Source organism: Pseudorca crassidens, chromosome 5 (genome assembly GCF_039906515.1).
Source record: "Pseudorca crassidens isolate mPseCra1 chromosome 5, mPseCra1.hap1, whole genome shotgun sequence".
In the NCBI taxonomy this organism is placed as follows: Eukaryota; Metazoa; Chordata; class Mammalia; order Artiodactyla; family Delphinidae; genus Pseudorca; species Pseudorca crassidens.
The window spans coordinates 100,509,321-100,526,466 of NC_090300.1; the positions used below are offsets into that span (position 1 = coordinate 100,509,321).

The 17,146-nt window shown below is 41.5% G+C and overlaps 1 protein-coding gene across 4 annotated transcripts in view; it reads right to left on the reverse strand.

Moving 5' to 3' along the window:
- NXPE3 (neurexophilin and PC-esterase domain family member 3) overlaps nt 1-2,840 on the reverse strand; it is a 53,016-nt gene extending 50,176 nt beyond the window's left edge. For 3 of the 4 annotated variants that reach the window (XM_067739022.1, XM_067739020.1, XM_067739019.1), the window contains exons 1-2: nt 2,699-2,834; nt 1,819-1,950 (exon numbers count right to left, since the gene is read on the reverse strand). The gene's annotated coding sequence lies outside the window, so the exon portion shown is untranslated. Of the gene's footprint in view, nt 1-1,818; nt 1,951-2,698 lie in introns of all 4 variants that reach the window. The other variant, XM_067739021.1, reaches the window with a different exon arrangement.
- Between the last annotated feature and the right edge of the window lie 14,306 nt (nt 2,841-17,146).

Consider the following 17,146-nt stretch of genomic DNA (forward strand, 5'->3'; position numbering starts at 1 on the left):
TTATTTTCTTATAGACTAGAATCATCATGTAGTTCAATGACCCATCCTACCACTAGAGAAAACAAGAAGTATCTGGACACATCTAAAAGTTGTGATCACTCCATGAGGAATCTCAACTTGAGCAGTCTTGTTTTCAAATCTTTCTGAAATGTTAGAGCACCACTTATTCATGCTTCATATTTATGTTCAAATGACAAGCAAAAAGTAAAATCCATGGTCTGCTGGGTCTGTTTTGCCAAATTTTGATTAAGACTATTTACCAGCCAATCTAAATTCTTTATGGCCTGTGGCAACAACCCTATACTGCCATTAGGTACCTGACCTCCTACCCCCATCTCACAAGAGAATTACAAAGTGATTGCTTATATCACTTGGAATTACAATTGTCAGTAACACAAATGAAATACTTGAGTTCAGTACTAAAAAGAAAATTAGGGGCTTCCCAGGTGGCGCAGTGGTTAAGAATCCGCCTGCCAATGCAGGGGACACGGGTTCCAGCCCTGGTCCGGGAAGATCCCACATGCCACGGAGCAATTAAGCCTGTGTGCCACAATTACTGAGCCTGCACTCTAGAGCCCGCGTGCTAAACTACTGAAGCCTGCTCGCCGCAACTAGAGAAAGCCCGCGCGCAGCAACACAGACCCAACGCAGCCAAAAATAAATAAATAAAAATTAGGCAGCAACCCCACCCTCTGGGGGGGCTAACGATCCTAGACAACCACTACACAAAAACAATACATTACTGAACAACCACACACCCAGTTTCTGGAACAGTCCCCATCCTAAATACTCTGACCTGCCAGCCACATAGATGTACTTGTCAGAGCAAGTATCTAGAATTTTAATTCAGAATACAAGGACCCCACACATAAAAGACAAAAGCACAGATTTACATGGAATATATCCCGACTTAAATGTTCATATCTCGAACTTTCCAAAGATCAGCTGTATTTCATAGGGTGCTGAGTAAAACCTTGAAACTTAACAGGGGAACGTCTAGAGAAAGAACTGGAGACTCATCCAAGACCATGATGATGATGGGTCAACCAAATAAGATCAATTCTTGGATAAAAATGAAGCAGGGACAGGAGTCTACACAGGGACAGAAGTCTACAGGACTTGTTTCCCCATATTCCATTCCATTTCTCTTTCATGTACCCCCATCTCACATGCCCAAAATGCTGACTCACATAGGCCTTCTCTTCTTTCAAAGCAGCACCCCAATGCTTTCATAATACCCGGGGGCAGTAGGGTAGAGAAGTAAACAAATCAGTTAAATAAGTCACAGAGCAATAAGCGCTATAAGAAAAAAATAGGGCATGTTGATAGGCGGTGGTCTTTAACCTTGCATGCCCATTAATTATTATCCCAGAAGCTTATAAAAATACCAATGCCTGCATTCCACTCAACCAACTGGATCAGAATCCATAGGAGTAGGGCCCGAGAAATAGTTTTTATTTAAGGTCTGCAGATAATTATAATACACTGCCAGCTAGGAGAACCAATGGTATAGAGTGGCCAGAGGGTCTTATTTGTACAAATTGCTCAGGGATGGCCTTTCAGAAATGATGCTTGAATTGTAACTTACATTGTCCCTCCAGGACAATCCGATTCTGGGTCAATGGGGATAGCCAACCCTACTTCAGGGATCTAGCCCTTCGTTTCCTTTCTCAATAACAAATAACTGCACTGTATCAGGCCCAGAGAGATTGTGAGGATGAAAGACACAGAAGATGTTAAACACAGTCAAAGGAAAGCGGAGCCCAAACACTATGGAGGAACAGTGTGCTGTTCTACTGCGTGGACTGAGACAGTTACCAGGGTCTGGGAGTGCCGCCAGCTTCAAGAGCACGCTGATGTTCCAAATGATAATTAACCACAGTGAGAAGGGGAGAGATCCATCAGAGCAGCGTGATCCTTTATTCTTTAGAAAATGTGGCAACAATCCTCCTTTAGAATAAATAATGAAAGCAAGGAAAATTTTACAGACAATTACAAATTTTGTATAAATCCTGTGAACCCCTCTTACCACCACACTAGTGGTCTTTGATCAAGTGGAGATGAGCGACAGGCCAGGCAGAGTCTCCACATCACACCTTGTAGAGTCACACTTTACCCAAGTGACCTCAATCTGATGTCCCAAAACGACAGCTCAGTAAAACCAGAATAGTCCAACGCATTAGAGGACCGCCAGCCAAGAGGCAGCTGGGTCTCGGAGCAGCGATGAGACTGGAGATGCGGGCAGAGGAGGGAGGCGTCTCCAAGTGCCCCGCACTCGCTTAGAAAAGGTATTAGGGGAAGGGGTCTTTAGCGGCCCGGAAGTCTGGGCTCCGCCGCGCTGCGGCTGCTCCTGCGGGTGTTGCAGCAAGTCGAGAAAGCTGAGGATGGAGATGCTCGCGCCCAGCCCCGCCCAGGGACCGGCTACAGCTCGGGCTACTCCGGACCAAGGCTGCGGCAGCCAGTGGCTTTAACTCTGCCCCGCCTTAGGCCGGAGCCTCCCGTTCCAGGTTCAGATGCCCCAGCCATGACCCCGAGGCTGCAGCTCCTCTGCACCGGGCCGGGAGCTCGGGAGCCAAAGCGCGGAGGAAGGGGCTTAGCAGCCGAGAGGCGCCCGGGAGGAGCCAGGCAATGGTTCGCTCGGGCGGCAGAGGCTCGGCCCGGCCCGGCCCTGGAGCACAAGCCGCAGGCTGGCACTCACCTCCGCTCTGGCCTCCCGACGTGCGCCCTCCGGCTGCCGGGTACCCCAACGCCCGCCGCAGCTGCACCAGGCCGCCTGGCCCCGGCTTCCGGGACCAGCTGTGTCGCCTCACCCCCGACCCCCGGCTGCGATTGGTTAAGCTCTGGGAGGGGCGGACCGAGGGCGCTGACTGACAGCCGCGGGCTTGGAGCGCAAGCGTCCTCCGGAGCAAGGACGCAGAGTTGGCGCCTGTCGAGCTCCGCACCACTGGGCTCACGCGGGAGGGTGTCCTGCTGCTGTCGCCCTGTGGTCTGAGCTCTGGCCCCTATCAGGACCCCAGCTCCTGTCGCCCTCAGACATCAGGGTTTCCCCAGGGAGCATCCATTTCGAAGCTTTTGTCTTCTCTGCCTAAGTGACCAAACCCCAGATGCCCCTACTTGGGCCGTCTTTCCGCTCAGTGGCGCAATGTTTTGTTCCCTGCACCAGAGAAATAAGATTTGCCAAGCTGGGGCTTCCCTAGTGGCGCAGTGGTTAAGAATCCACCTGCCAATGCAGGGGACAACGGTTCCAGCCCTGGTCCGGGAAGATCCCACATGCCGCAGAGCAACTAAGCCCGTGCACCCCAACTATTGAGCCTGCGCTCTAGAGCCTGTGAGCCACGACTACTGAGCCCGCGTGCTGCAACTACTGAAGCCTGCATGCCTAGAGCCCATGCTCCACAACAAAGAGAAGCCACTGCAATGAGAAGCCTGCGCACCGCAATGAAGACCCCAGGCAGCCAAAATTAATTAATTAAAAAAAAAAAAAGATTTGCCAAGCTCCAGCAGAGAGCCATTGGGTCCTTGAATCTTTCCTTGCTTGAAATTAGTGGACGTATTCTGTTAGCCCTTAAAACAACCCTTTTGCTTTTACTCGCCCTGTACGTGACATGGGTCTTCCAGCAAAAAGACCTGAATACTCGCCCCACACACACCCGAATTCTAGGTAATCCTATTTTGGACTTTCTTCTAAGCAGTAAAACATCTGTAGCAACTATGTGAAATTCAGGAACTGAGAGTCCTTCGAAGACAGAAGCACTTGCTCAGGAAACTGGAAGAGATGGCGGGGTGCTCCGTGTTCCTCAGGGCTGGGAACACAGTGGGGTTAACCCCAGTTTATCCCAGCAAAACGCAGCCTCTAAAAGTAGACTGCCCCACCCATGAGCTCTAGGGCCCTCCCTTGCCAACTGCTGAGCAGGTGTGCTGCAACTACTGAAGCCCTGGCCCTAGCCAATGGTCCACACAAGAGAAGGCACCACAGCAAGAAACCTGACACCACAACGAAGAGTAGCCCCCGCTCGCTGCAACTAGAGAAAGCCTGCTCACAGCAACGAAGACCCAACACAGCCAAAAAGACAAACAAACAAACAACAACAAAAAAAACAAAAGTAGACTGCCCAAGACTATTGTTCCAAGGTCAAAATATTTGACATTTACTGACCACAACGGACTCTATGTGCTCATTCAGAAGTTTTCATGTCAGACCTGCATGCATGGGTAACCCATATGACTGGAATAAAAGGAGGTTCTACATGGGGCAGTCTCTTCTGGAGTAATCATTTCATTCTTCTTTCTCGAGGATCAGCCTTTTGGACTCATAAAAGGTGGTTTCCATTGCCTCTGTGCCTAATGATCAACAGCCCCATATAATAGGCTTCTGCTCTAAGTCCCATCTTCCAGTAGGTGGACTCCCTGCCACCTGTCTTTCACAGTTTGGCTGTCTGGCAAGTGGCTAATACTTAAATAGGACATGCTGGCTCCTAGTCATGATTTGGGACCATTGGTGAGCCTTATTAACCCCCATTCACACAGGCACTCAGAACCCTCAGGCATTTTAGTGATCTTATATTTTACAGTTATTACAGACACAAACAAGAGTGGCAGGGACCAGAGATGCCTGTCCATCACTACTAGATTCTTAAAAGATCTCTGACTGCAAAGTCACCACACTCCCAGTGGAGAGTACTACTGTACAAAAAAAACATGCACTTTGGATCCTAGCCTGACTCAGTCTAATTCACAGCTTTGTCTCTTATTAGCAGTGCCATCCCAAACAAAGTACTTAACTTCTCTGAGTTCATTTCCTCAACTGTAAATTAGGGGCAACACCACCTGCACTTAGGAATAAGTGAGAAGACAAATGAAAAGTACCTAAAAGAGTGTCCCAAATCTCTTCCTCTTGAATTCCCTATCTCAGGTTATGACATAGCATAAGGAATTTCTAAATGTTGCATTTATGATAACCTAACTTTCAGCTGGGAGAAAAAAATGAGAACATAGGTTTGTATATTTTGTTATGAAACCAAAGGAACTGGTCATTTCTGACCTGTCTGCAGAAATGGTTTAGATGCTAATGTTACTAAATTTTATTTCTCTAAGTAAAACAAAGAATGGATCCTAAGTTTAGATAAACAAAAGCAAATTAAGCTTGTTTATGATGCAGCTAACTTGAGGGGTATTCACCAGCAAGTCTGGCTCCATCTCTGATGGCAGAAGCTTGCTGCATAAGCACTCCTGAGTCCATGTCAGCTCCTGATTCAGTTCCTTTGCTTCCTCTTTTTGAACAAGTGACTGAAATTTGGGCCAGAAGAACCATCAAGCCATTGTTCAAAATAAGTGACTGCTGTCACATTGGATACCAACCACCTTATTCCAAAACACCACAGACAGTGAGAGGATGCTGCCAAGGGTGGAGACTAGAAGAGGTATTTGGTGCCTGTATTAGTCTGCTCAGGGTGCCATGGGCTGAGTGGCTTAAACAACAGAAATTTATTTTCTCACAGTTCTGGAGGCTGGAAGCCCCAGTTCAAGATGCCAGCTGATTCAGTTCCTGGTGAGATTTCCCTTCCTGACTTGTAGATAAGCCTTCTCAATGTGTCCTTACATGGCAGAGAGAATGAGAACTCTCTGGTGTCTCTGCCTCCTCTTATAAAGACACCATTCTCATCAGGTTAGGGCCACAGCCTTATGATCTCATTTAACCTTAATTGCCTCTTGTTGGGAAAGGCAGTCTTTCAGGCATGAGGCTTTGGCTTGGAACACTTCCTGACCAAGAGGTAAAAGCTTGTGGCTTGTGCTGAGCTTGTTGCCTTGTTTGGGAGTATTTTTCCCTGTTTCAGACTTAATGCGTATTCCTTTGCTCCACTCTCCCCAGAGGGTTCCTTCACCCCTTCCACCATATGATGACACAGTGAGAAAATGGCCATCTATGAAATAGGAAGCTGGCCCTCACCAGACACTGAATGCCTTGTTCTTGGATTTCCAGCCTTCAGAATTGTGAAAAATAAATTTCTCTTGTTTATAAGCCACCCAGTCTATGGTATTCTGTTATAGCAGCCCAAACGGACTGACACTTACAGTATACAGTCAAAACAATTTTCCAAAGTTACTTAGGTCATCTCCCTTTTTCCTATCCCCTTCAGTGAGTTTATGTCATACATCTGTAAAACATATTCATTTGGGGCTTCCCTGGTGGCGCCGTGGTTGAGAGTCCACCTGCCAATGCAGGAGACACGGGTTCGTGCCCCGGTCCGGGAAGATCCTACATGCCGCGGAGCGGCTGGGCCCGTGAGCCATGGCCGCTGAGCCTGTGCGTCCAGAGCCTGTGCTCCGCAACGGGAGAGGCCACAACAGTGAGAGGACCGTGTACCGCAAAAAAAAAAAAAAAAAAAAAAAAAAAATTCATTTGTCATAGTCCTCATTCCATCTTGAGATCCCCTGATATCCTAGTTAAGATGGGGGGTAAAATTTGCATATAGTAAAACTTCAGTCTTTGTGTACTGTTGCATAGGTTTTGACAAATATCTAGAATCATGTATCCACAGCCACAGTACTGTATAGAATAGTTTCATCACCTAAAAATTCCCACGAGCAGCCTCACCGGCCCTCAACTCTTGGCTACCACTAATCCTGTTTTCTCTCCCTATAGTGTTGCCTTTTTCCAGAATGTCATATAAATGGAATCATGCAATATGTACTCCCAATATTTTGATTAGCAAAAAGTTTGGAAACGATTACTCTTGCTGATTCAGATATATCTAAAACAATTACCAATATCCACCTAATCACCAAATTGGGAGTCAGCTTCAGTTTACGGCATTTTAAAAGGACTCCTCTCTCAGCTCTGTATGTTAAATTATCTAAATTTGGAAGAATCTTTTTTTTGGCCGCACCATGTGGCACGCAGGATCTTGGTTCCCCAACCAGAGATCGAACCTGTGCCCCCTGCAGTTGAAGTGTGGTGTCTTAACTGCTGGACCACCAGGGAAGCCCCTAGAAGAATCTTTTTTGAGGTGCAAAAAGATTTTCTTTTCCTTCAAAGACAAAAGAGAAAGTACACAGAAAGCCGTGTTATTCTGCTGACTTGCTTTCAATCCCCTCTGTTTTCTTTTTTTTCTTTGGCTGTGCTGGTTCTTCGTTGCTGCATGTGGGCTTTGTCTAGTTATAGTGAGCGGGGGCTACTCTTTGTTGCAGTGCATGGGCTTCTCATTGTGGTGGCTTCTCTTGTTGTGGAGCACAGGCTCTAGACACATGGGCTTCAGCAGTTGCAGCATGTGGGCTCAGTAGTTGCAGTGCACGGGCTCTAGGGCTCATGAGCTTCAGTAGTTGTGGTGCACAGGCTCAGTAGTTGTGGCGCACGGGCTTAGTTGCTCCATGGCATGTGGGATCTGTGTAGGCTGCGGTCCTCTGACCCCCGAGGCCCTCCTGGTTCACTCATTCCTAGGCTCCTAACTTTTACTATGGGCCCTTGTTATCTGGACCTGTTCCCCCTGGTCACCAGTCTCCCCTCAGATATCCACAGGATATCATGCAGCTACATCCATAGATAAGAGACCTTGCACCCTGCCTCTTGGGTAGCCCAAGGGATGCACAGAGGTCAGCCTGAGGCTGCACAATCCCCTCCCCAAGGCAGTAGGATTCATTACTTCCACTTTGGCCAGATTAGGCTGCTCAGTCTTCTCTGATAAACTGTGAATTTTCTCCACTGCGTCATCCAGTGGCTGTTGTGTCATCCTTCCCTGTGCTGCCAGAGCACATGGCCTGAGCCTCTCTTTGGTCCTTATCACAGGCTGCCCTGTGTTATTGTCCATGTTCTGACCTAGCCTAGGCCTCTGCTAGGCTGTGAACTCCTTGAGGGCCAAGTTTGTCTGACTCCTTTCTGCATCCTTTTTACCTTGAATCACGACAACTTATTTATAAATATATTTTTCTATTATATTCTGAATTCCCTGCAAGTAAGGACTGTGTCCGATTCCTCTCTTTGTCCACTGCACCCGGCACAGGGCCTGGCACAGAGTAGACAACAGTAAAGTTATGCTGAATGAACAAAGGAGCCAAAGGCCCTTGGCCTTCTGGAGCTGAGAGGCCAGAGCAAGTTTCCCCAAGGGAGAAGCAAGTTGTGTCCCTCTGTGGCTTGCACTCTCAGCCTGCTGAATACTCCTAAATGAGTCTTCTCTGTGGGGGCCTGTATCCAGGCCAGTCACAGTACTTCCTGGGAATGACCTGCTCTCTGGCTTGAGCTTGGTCCTGCCTGGATGTCCCAGGATCACAGCCCAAGTCTAAAGCCGAGCCTTGACCTAGGGTTCTCATTTCACTGGCATTTCCCCTCTGTCCCTATTTGGATTTTCTGTAACTGACCGCCTCCAGGGAGATGCTGGGGCTCAGCGTGTTTGAGCGTGCCTTGGCTCTGTGCTACCATGTGCTATAAATGATATCTGTACTGTAAGAACTACCATGACTCTTTGAAACAAGGAAGATGAATAAAGAGCTTTATTCTGATGGCAATAAATAAATAAATAACCTGGTTTCAAGACTTAGTGTAAAGCTATAGTAATCAATATAGTGTAGTACTGATATAAACAAATAAATAATGGAATAGAATAGAATCTAGTTATATTTTAAAAACAAACTCATGGAAAAGGAGATCAGATTTGCAGTTACCAGAGGTGGGAAGTCAGGGGAGGGGGTGTTGGATAAAGATGGTCTAGTTATAAAATAAATAAGTACCAGGGAGGTAATGTGAACACAGCTGTATGTTATGTACGGAAGTGGTTAAAGGAGTAAATCTTGAGTTCTTATCACAAGGAAAAATTTTTTTCTTGAAGTTTGTATCTATATGGATGTTCACCAAACTTATTGTGACAATCATTTCACGATAAATGTTAAGTCAAATTCTTATGCTGTATACCTTAAACTTATACAGTGTTATATGTCAATTATATTTCAATAAAACTGGGAAAAAAATTTTTCCAGACAAACAAAAGGTGTGTGAGTTCATCCCCACGAGACCTGCCTTACCAGAAATAGTAAAGGGTATTCTTCAAGCAGAAACAAAAAGATGCTGACATCGTAAAAACATGAATGTGTAAAACTCACTGGTAATGCTATAGTCAAAATAAGATTCTCTAATATTTCAATGTTGTTGTGTAATTTACTTACAACTGTAGTTTAAAAGTTAAAAAGGAGGGAATTCCCTGGTGGTCCAGTGTTTAGGACTCAGCACATTCACTGCCATGGCCTGGGTTCAATCCCTGGTCAGGGAAATAAGATCCCACAAGTTGAGTGGTGCAGCCAAAAAAAAAAAAAAGTGAAAAAGGAAATGTACTAAAAATGACCATAATGACAAAACAAAAAGACAATCCACTGAATGGGAGAAAATATTTGCAAATGATATGACCAATAAGGGATTAATATCCAACTCAACATCAAAAAGCAAACAAACAAACCAATTAAAACATGGGCAGAAGAACTGAATAGACATTTTTCCAAAGAGGAGATGCAGATGGCCAACAGGCATATAAAAAGATGCTCAAGGTCACTAATCATCAGAGAAATAAAACCACAATGAGATTATCACCTCTCAGCTGTCAGAATGGGTATCATCAAATAGAACACAAACAACAAACGATAGTGAGGATATGGAGAAAAGGGAACCCTCCTACACTGTTGGTGAGAATGTAAATTGGTGCAGCCACTGTGGAAAACAGTACGGAGGTTTCTCAAAACACTAAAAATAGAACAACCATATGACCCAGCAATTCCACTCCTGGGTATATATCTGAAAAAAACAAAAACACTAATTCGAAAAGATACATGCACCCCAATGTTCATAGCAGCATTATTTACAATTGCAAAGATACAGAAGCAACCTAAGTGTCCATCAACAGATAAATGGATAAAGAAGAAGTTTATATATACATACATACACACACACACACACACACACACACACACACACACACACACACACTGGAATACTTAGCCATAAAAAATGAAATTTTGCCATTTACAGCAACATGGATGGACTTGGAGGGCACTATGTTAAGTGAAATAAGTCAGACAAAGAAAGATATATACTGTATGATATCGCTTATATATGGAATCTAAAAAATACAACAAACTAAGTGAATATAACAAAAAAGAAGCAGATTCACAGAGAACAAACTAGTGGCTCCCAGTGGGGAGAGGGAAGGTGGGAGGGGCAATATAGGGGTAGGGAATTAAGAGGTACAAACTATTAGGTATAAAATAAGCCACAGGATACTGTACAACATGGGGAATATAGCAAATATTTTATAATAACTATAAATGAAATATAACCTTTAAAAATTGTGAATCACTATATTGTACACCTGCAACTTATATAATATTGTATATCAACTATACATCAATAAAAAATTAAGTAAATTTTAAAAATAAATAAATGAAAAAGAATGCATTACTAAAAATGATAATGGTAACTTAATCCAGAAAAAAATTCAGAATATTTAAATTCTCATGGTTAGAGAAAATTAAAAATTAAAATTTAAACTTATATGCATATATTGTTACAGATAAGCATGATATGATGATCAACAAAATATTTTCAAACACAAAATATATTATTCTAGGATAAATATCTTTGGGAGTATAGTGGAATAGAAATATGAGTTAATAAAAAAGGAACAATGGAAAATTTCTAATTCTTATGAAAGAGTGTATTAATGTATTTTAAATGGATTATGGTAGTTATAAAATTATAGCATTTGATTTCTCATGAGACATTTAGAAAAATGTTATAATAATTTCATTTTTAAATGTCAATTCTTACAATATGCCAGAAATTAAATGCTTTGTAACAAAAAAAAAAATACAAAAACCGTAACTACCAAAATTTCTTATTGGATATACAATGTTAAAAATGTATCATCAATAACCTAAATGTGAGGTTACCTAAAAGTATACTAAAAGTATAAAGTTTCTATATGCTATCAAAATGATTATCAGCTTACAACAGAATGTTAAAAATATAAGACACTTTATGTAAGCTTCATAGTAATCACACACAAAAGAAAAACTGTAGTAAACACAAAAAAGATTACAATAAAGGAGTTAAAGCACACCACCACAAAAAAAGTCGTCAAATCACAAAGGAAGATAGAAAGACGAAGCAAGGAAAAAAGAATCTACAAAACAGTTAGAAAACAATTCATAAAATGGCAATAATAAGTCCTTACCTATCAATAATTACTTTAAATATAAATGGTTTAATTCTCTAATCAAAAGACAGAGAATGGGGCTTCCCTGGTGGTCCAGTGGTTAAGACTCCACGCTTCCACTGCAGGGGGCACAGGTTCAATCTCTGGTCGGGGAAGGTCCACATGCCACGAGGTGCAGCCAAAAACAAAAGACCAAGAATGGCTGAATGGATTAAAAAACAAGATTCAATGACATGCTGCCTACAAGAGACTCACTTTAGTTTTGAGGACACACACAGTGTGAAGGAATGGAAAAAGATATTTCAAGCAAATGGTAACCAAAAGAAAGCACAAGTAGCTATACTTAAGACAAAATAGACTTTAAGATAAAAATGGTCAAAAGAGACAAAGAAGTTCATTATATGATGATAAAGGGGTCAATTCATCACCAAGACATAACTGTAATTAATATTTATGCATCTAACTTCGTGGTACCTAAATATATAAAGCAAATACAAACAGAACTAAAAAGAGAAATAAAGAATAGTACAATAATAGTTGGAAATTTTAATACTCTACTCTGAACAATGGATAAATCATCCATGGAAAGAATCAATAAGGAAACAGCAGATTTGAACAACACTATAGACCAAATAGATCTAACAGATATAGAGAACATTCCATCCAACAGTGACAGAACACACGTTCTTCTCAAGTGCACATGGAACATTTTCTAGGATAGATCGTACGTTAGGTCACAAAACAATTCTCAACAAATTAAATAAGATAGAAATTATATCAAGTATTTTTTCCAACCACAGTGAAATGAAACTAGAAATCAAGCACAGGAGTAAAGCTGGAAAATTCACAAATATATAGAAATTAAACAACACACTCCTGAAAAGGTACATTAAAAAATATCTTGAGACAAATAAAAATGAAAAGGCAAAATACCAAAACTTATTACAACTGATACCACATAAATACAAAGGATCATAGAGACTAAAATGAACAATTATACACCAACAAATTAGACAACCTAGAAGAAATGGAGAAATTCCTAGAAACATAAAATCTAGCAGGAGTGAATTAAGAAGACATCTGAGAAGACCAAAAATGAGTAAGGAGATTGAATCAGTAATCAAAAACCTCCCAACAAAGAAAAGTCTAGGACCAGATGGTTTCACTGGTGAATTCTATCAAACATTTAAATAATTAATTCCAATCCTTCTCAAACTCTTCCAAAAAGTTGAAGAAGAGAAGACACTCCTAAGCTCACTTTATGAAGCCAGCTTTGTGCTGATACCAAATCCGGATAAGAATACAAGCAAAGAAAACTACAGGCCAATATCCCTAATGAATATAGGTGAAAATTTCCTCAACAAAATACCAGCAAACTGAATTCAAAAGTACAATAAGAGGATCATACACCATGCAAGGATGATCTTTCAACAAACACAAATATATATAATTTATATATAATAGATATTTATTTATATATTACATAAATATTACATAAATATAATTATATAACATACAAATATATAATATGTATGTATATATACCTGACATTATTATAATTATATATTATTAATTATATGTATTATATAATGTATAATATATAATTACATGATATATGCAAATATATAATTTATATATACTATATAATTTAAAATACAAATATAAGAGATTTCCCTGGTGGTCCAGTGGTTAAGACTCTGCACTTCCACTGCAGGGGGCATGGGTTTGACCACTGGTCGGGGAACTAAGATCCTGCATGCTGCACACCGTGGCCAAAAAAATAAAAATAGAATAGAATAAAATACAAATATGATACTTCACATTTATATATACAGTTGACCCTTGAACAACACGGGTTTAGACTGCATACGTCCGTCCACTTATACACAGGATTTTTACAATAAATACATACTGCAGTATTACGCAATCCTCAGTTAGTTGAACCCTCCGAGGTGGAACTGTGGATACAAAGGGCTGACTGTAAAGTTATACCAGGATTTTTGCCGTTGCAGGGGGGTTGGCACCTCTAACTCCTGTGTTGTTCAAGTGTCAACTGTATATAATAATTATATATTACATATGATATACATAATAATTATATATAAATATATACAAATATATATTATATATATAAACATATATAATATATAATTTAAAATATAAATGTGATACATCACATTAATAGAATGATAGACAAAAATCAGATGATCATTTAAGCAGAAAAAGCAGTTGACAAAATCACATCTATTCATGACAAAAAACTCTCAACCAACTGAGTATAAAAGGAATATACCTCAGGACTTCCCTGGTGGGGCAGTGGTTAAGAATCTGCCTGCCAATGAAAGGGACTCGGGCTTGAGCTCTGGTCCTGGAAGATCCCACATGCCAGAGCAACTAAGCCCGTGCACCACAACTACTGAGCCTGCTCTCTAGAGCCCGTGAGCCACAACTACTGAGCCCACGTGCTGCAACTACTGAAGGCTGCATGCCTAGAGCCTGTGCTCCACAACAAGAGAAGCCACCATGATGAGAAGCCCACGCATTGCAACAAAGATTAGCCCATGCTCACCGCAACTGAAGAAAGCCCACGTGCAGCAAGGAAGACCCAATGCAGCCAAAAATTAAATAAATTAATTAATTTATTTTTAAAAAAAGGAACATACCTCAACATAATAAATGCTACGTATGACAAGCCCATATCCAACATCATACTCAATAGTGAAAAGCTCAAAGCTTTTCCTCTAACATCAGGAATAAGGGTGCCCACTCTCACCACTCCTATTCAACATAATACTGAAGTCCTAGCCAACGCAATCATGCAAGAAAAAGGAAAAAAAAAGTATCCAAATCAGGAAAAAGTAAAACAGTCTGTTTGCAGATGACATTATCCTATACAAAAAAAAAAAAAAACAACCTAAAGATGCTACCAAAAAGCCATTAGAACTAATCAATGAATACAAGTGAAAAGTTGCAGGATACAAAATCAATATACAAAAATCAGCTGCATTTCTATACACTAATAACAAACTCTCTGAAAAAGAAAAAAACAATCCCATCACAATAGCATCAAAAACAATACAATGGGGCTCCCCTGGTGGCGCAGTGGTTGGGAGTCTGCCTGCCGATGCAGGGGACACGGGTTCGTGCCCCGGTCCGGGAGGATCCCGCATGCCACAGAGCAGCTGGGCCCGTGAGCCATGGCTGGAGCCTGTGCTCTGCAACGGGAGAGGCCACAACAGTGAGAGGCCTGCATAACGCAAAAAAAAAAAAAAAAAAAATACGATGGTGTGTTAGTTTTTGCTGTAAAGCGAAGTGAATCAACTACACACATACATACACTTTGGAATAAATTTAACCAAGGAGGTGAACTTCTTTACACTGGAAACTGTAAGGACTTCCCTGGTGGCACAGTGGTTAAGAATCTGCCTGCCAATGCAGGGGACACAGGTTCAAGCCCTGGTCTGGGAAGATCCCACATGCCGTGGAGCAACTAAGCCTGTGTGCCACAACTACTGAGCCTGCACTCTAGAGCCTGTGAGCCACAACTACTAAGCCCACATGCCACAACTACTGAAGCCTGTGTGCCTAGAGTCTGTGCTCCACAACAAGAGAAGTCACCATAATGAGAAGCCTATGCACCGCAATGAAGAGTAGCTTCCACTCGCCGCAACTAGAGAAAGCCCATGCGCAGCAACAAAGACCCAATGCAGCCAGAAATTTAAAAAATTAAAAAAAAAAGAAACTGTAAGACATTGATGAAAGAACTTGAGGAAGACACAAATAAATGGAAAGATATCCTGTGTTCATAGATTAGAAGGTTAATATTGTTAAACATCTAAATTACCCAGAGCCATCTATAGATTGCAATCCCTAACGAGATTCCAATGGCATCATTTTACAGAAGTAGAAAAAACAATCCTAAAAGTCATATGGAATGACAAAAGAACCCAAAAAGCCAAAACTGAGAAAAAAGAACAAAGTAGGAGGCATCACACTTCCTGATTACAAAGCGATAGTAATCAAAACAGTATGGCACTGGCATAAAAACAGACACATAGACCAATGGAACAGAACTGAGAGCCCAGAAATAAACCTTTGCATATACAGTCAACTAATATTTGACAAGAGCCAAGAATACTCAATTGGGAAAGGATAGTCTCTTCAATAAATGATGTTGGGAAAACTGGATATCCATATGCCAAAGAATGAAACCAGACCCCTATCTTATGCCACTCACAAAAATTAACTCAAAATGAGATTTAAACATAAGACATGATACCATAAAACTCTTTGACAACTGCTAAGAGAATAGATCTTAGAAGTTCTCAACACATACACACACACACAAAATTGTAACTGTGAGATAATGGATATGTTAGCTAACCTTATTGTGATAAACATTGTACACCTTAAACTTACACAATGTTGTATGTCAAGTATTTCTCAATAAAACTAGAAGAAAAATTTTAATAAAGTTGGAAAAAAACTCAAAAACACATCATAGCAAATACATACGATGGAATACGACTCAACAATAAAAAAGAATAAACTATCAGGTGAATCGCTAAATAATTATGCTGAGTAAAAGAAACCAAAGCAGAAGGAAGGGTTATGAAATGATTTATCTTTCAGGGGTGATAAATATGTTCATTTTCTTGACTGTTGTGATAGTGTTATGGGCATGTGTCAAATGTATCAGTGTCCACTTTAAATATATGCAGTTCATTTTATGTCAATTATATTTCAATAAAGAATTTTTTTAAATTTTAAGGTATATATATCATCTTTTATTTCCTGCTCTAATCAATTTTTAACTAAACAACTGTATTATTGTGCTTAGGATGCCATAATAAAATTCCACTGATTGGGCTTCCCTGGTAGCACAGTGGTTGAGAGTCCGCCTGCCGATGCAGGGGGCGTGGGTTCGTGCCCCGGTTCGGGAAGATCCCACATGCTGCAGAGCGGCTGGGCCCGTGAGCCATGGACGCTGAACCTGCGCGTCCGGAGCCTGTGCTCCGCAATGGGAGAGGCCACAACAGTGAGAGGCCCGCGTATCGCTTAAAAAAAAAAAAAAAAATTCCACTGATTGAGTGACTTAAAACAACATAAATTTGTTTTCTCGTATTTCTGGAGGCTGGAGTCCAAGATCAAGGTGCCAGCAGGTTTGGTGTCTGATGAGACCTCTCTTCCTGGCTTGCAGATGGCTGCCTTCTTGCTGTGTCCTCCAATGCCCTTTCTTCTAGGCATGATGCCCAGACAATTTCTTGTGCCTCTTCCTCTTCTTACAGGGATACCAGTCCTATTGGATTACGGCCCCATCCTTATGACCTCATTTAACCTTAATTACCTCTTTAAAGTCCTTACCTCCAAATGCAATCACTTTGGGGGTTAGGGCTTCAACATATGAATTTGGGGCGGGGGGATACAATTCAGTCCATAATACCAACCAACTACAGTCCTAACTGTGTCAAACGAGAAGGCTTCTGCTATATTTACTCCCTCCCTCCTAACACTTTCAGCACCCACTGTTTCAACAGCAACTGGCAGTGTCACCTATGCTCTTTGAGGGATATCTGCTCTTCTCTACCCAGAGAATTCCAGTAAGTATCCTGGAAATAATGAAATTTATACCAAACTAAATTAGCATTCCTTTCATATGGCTAGGATTGTTTTACGGTAAATTCACTTATATAACAATACTCTGGACCTTCCTTAGAATTTGTATCTAGCTGTCCAGTGGTTATGACTCCACGCTTCCACTGCAAGGGGCACGGGTTCAATCCCTGGTCAGGGAACTAAGATCCCACATGCCACGCAGTACAGCCAAAAAAAAAAAAAAAAAAAATCTATCTGCAATATGTTCTGAATTTTATTTAATTACCCAATAATTACAAGCACAATGAATAACAACCATTACTACTAATCACTATAATAAACAGATGAATCACTCAAAC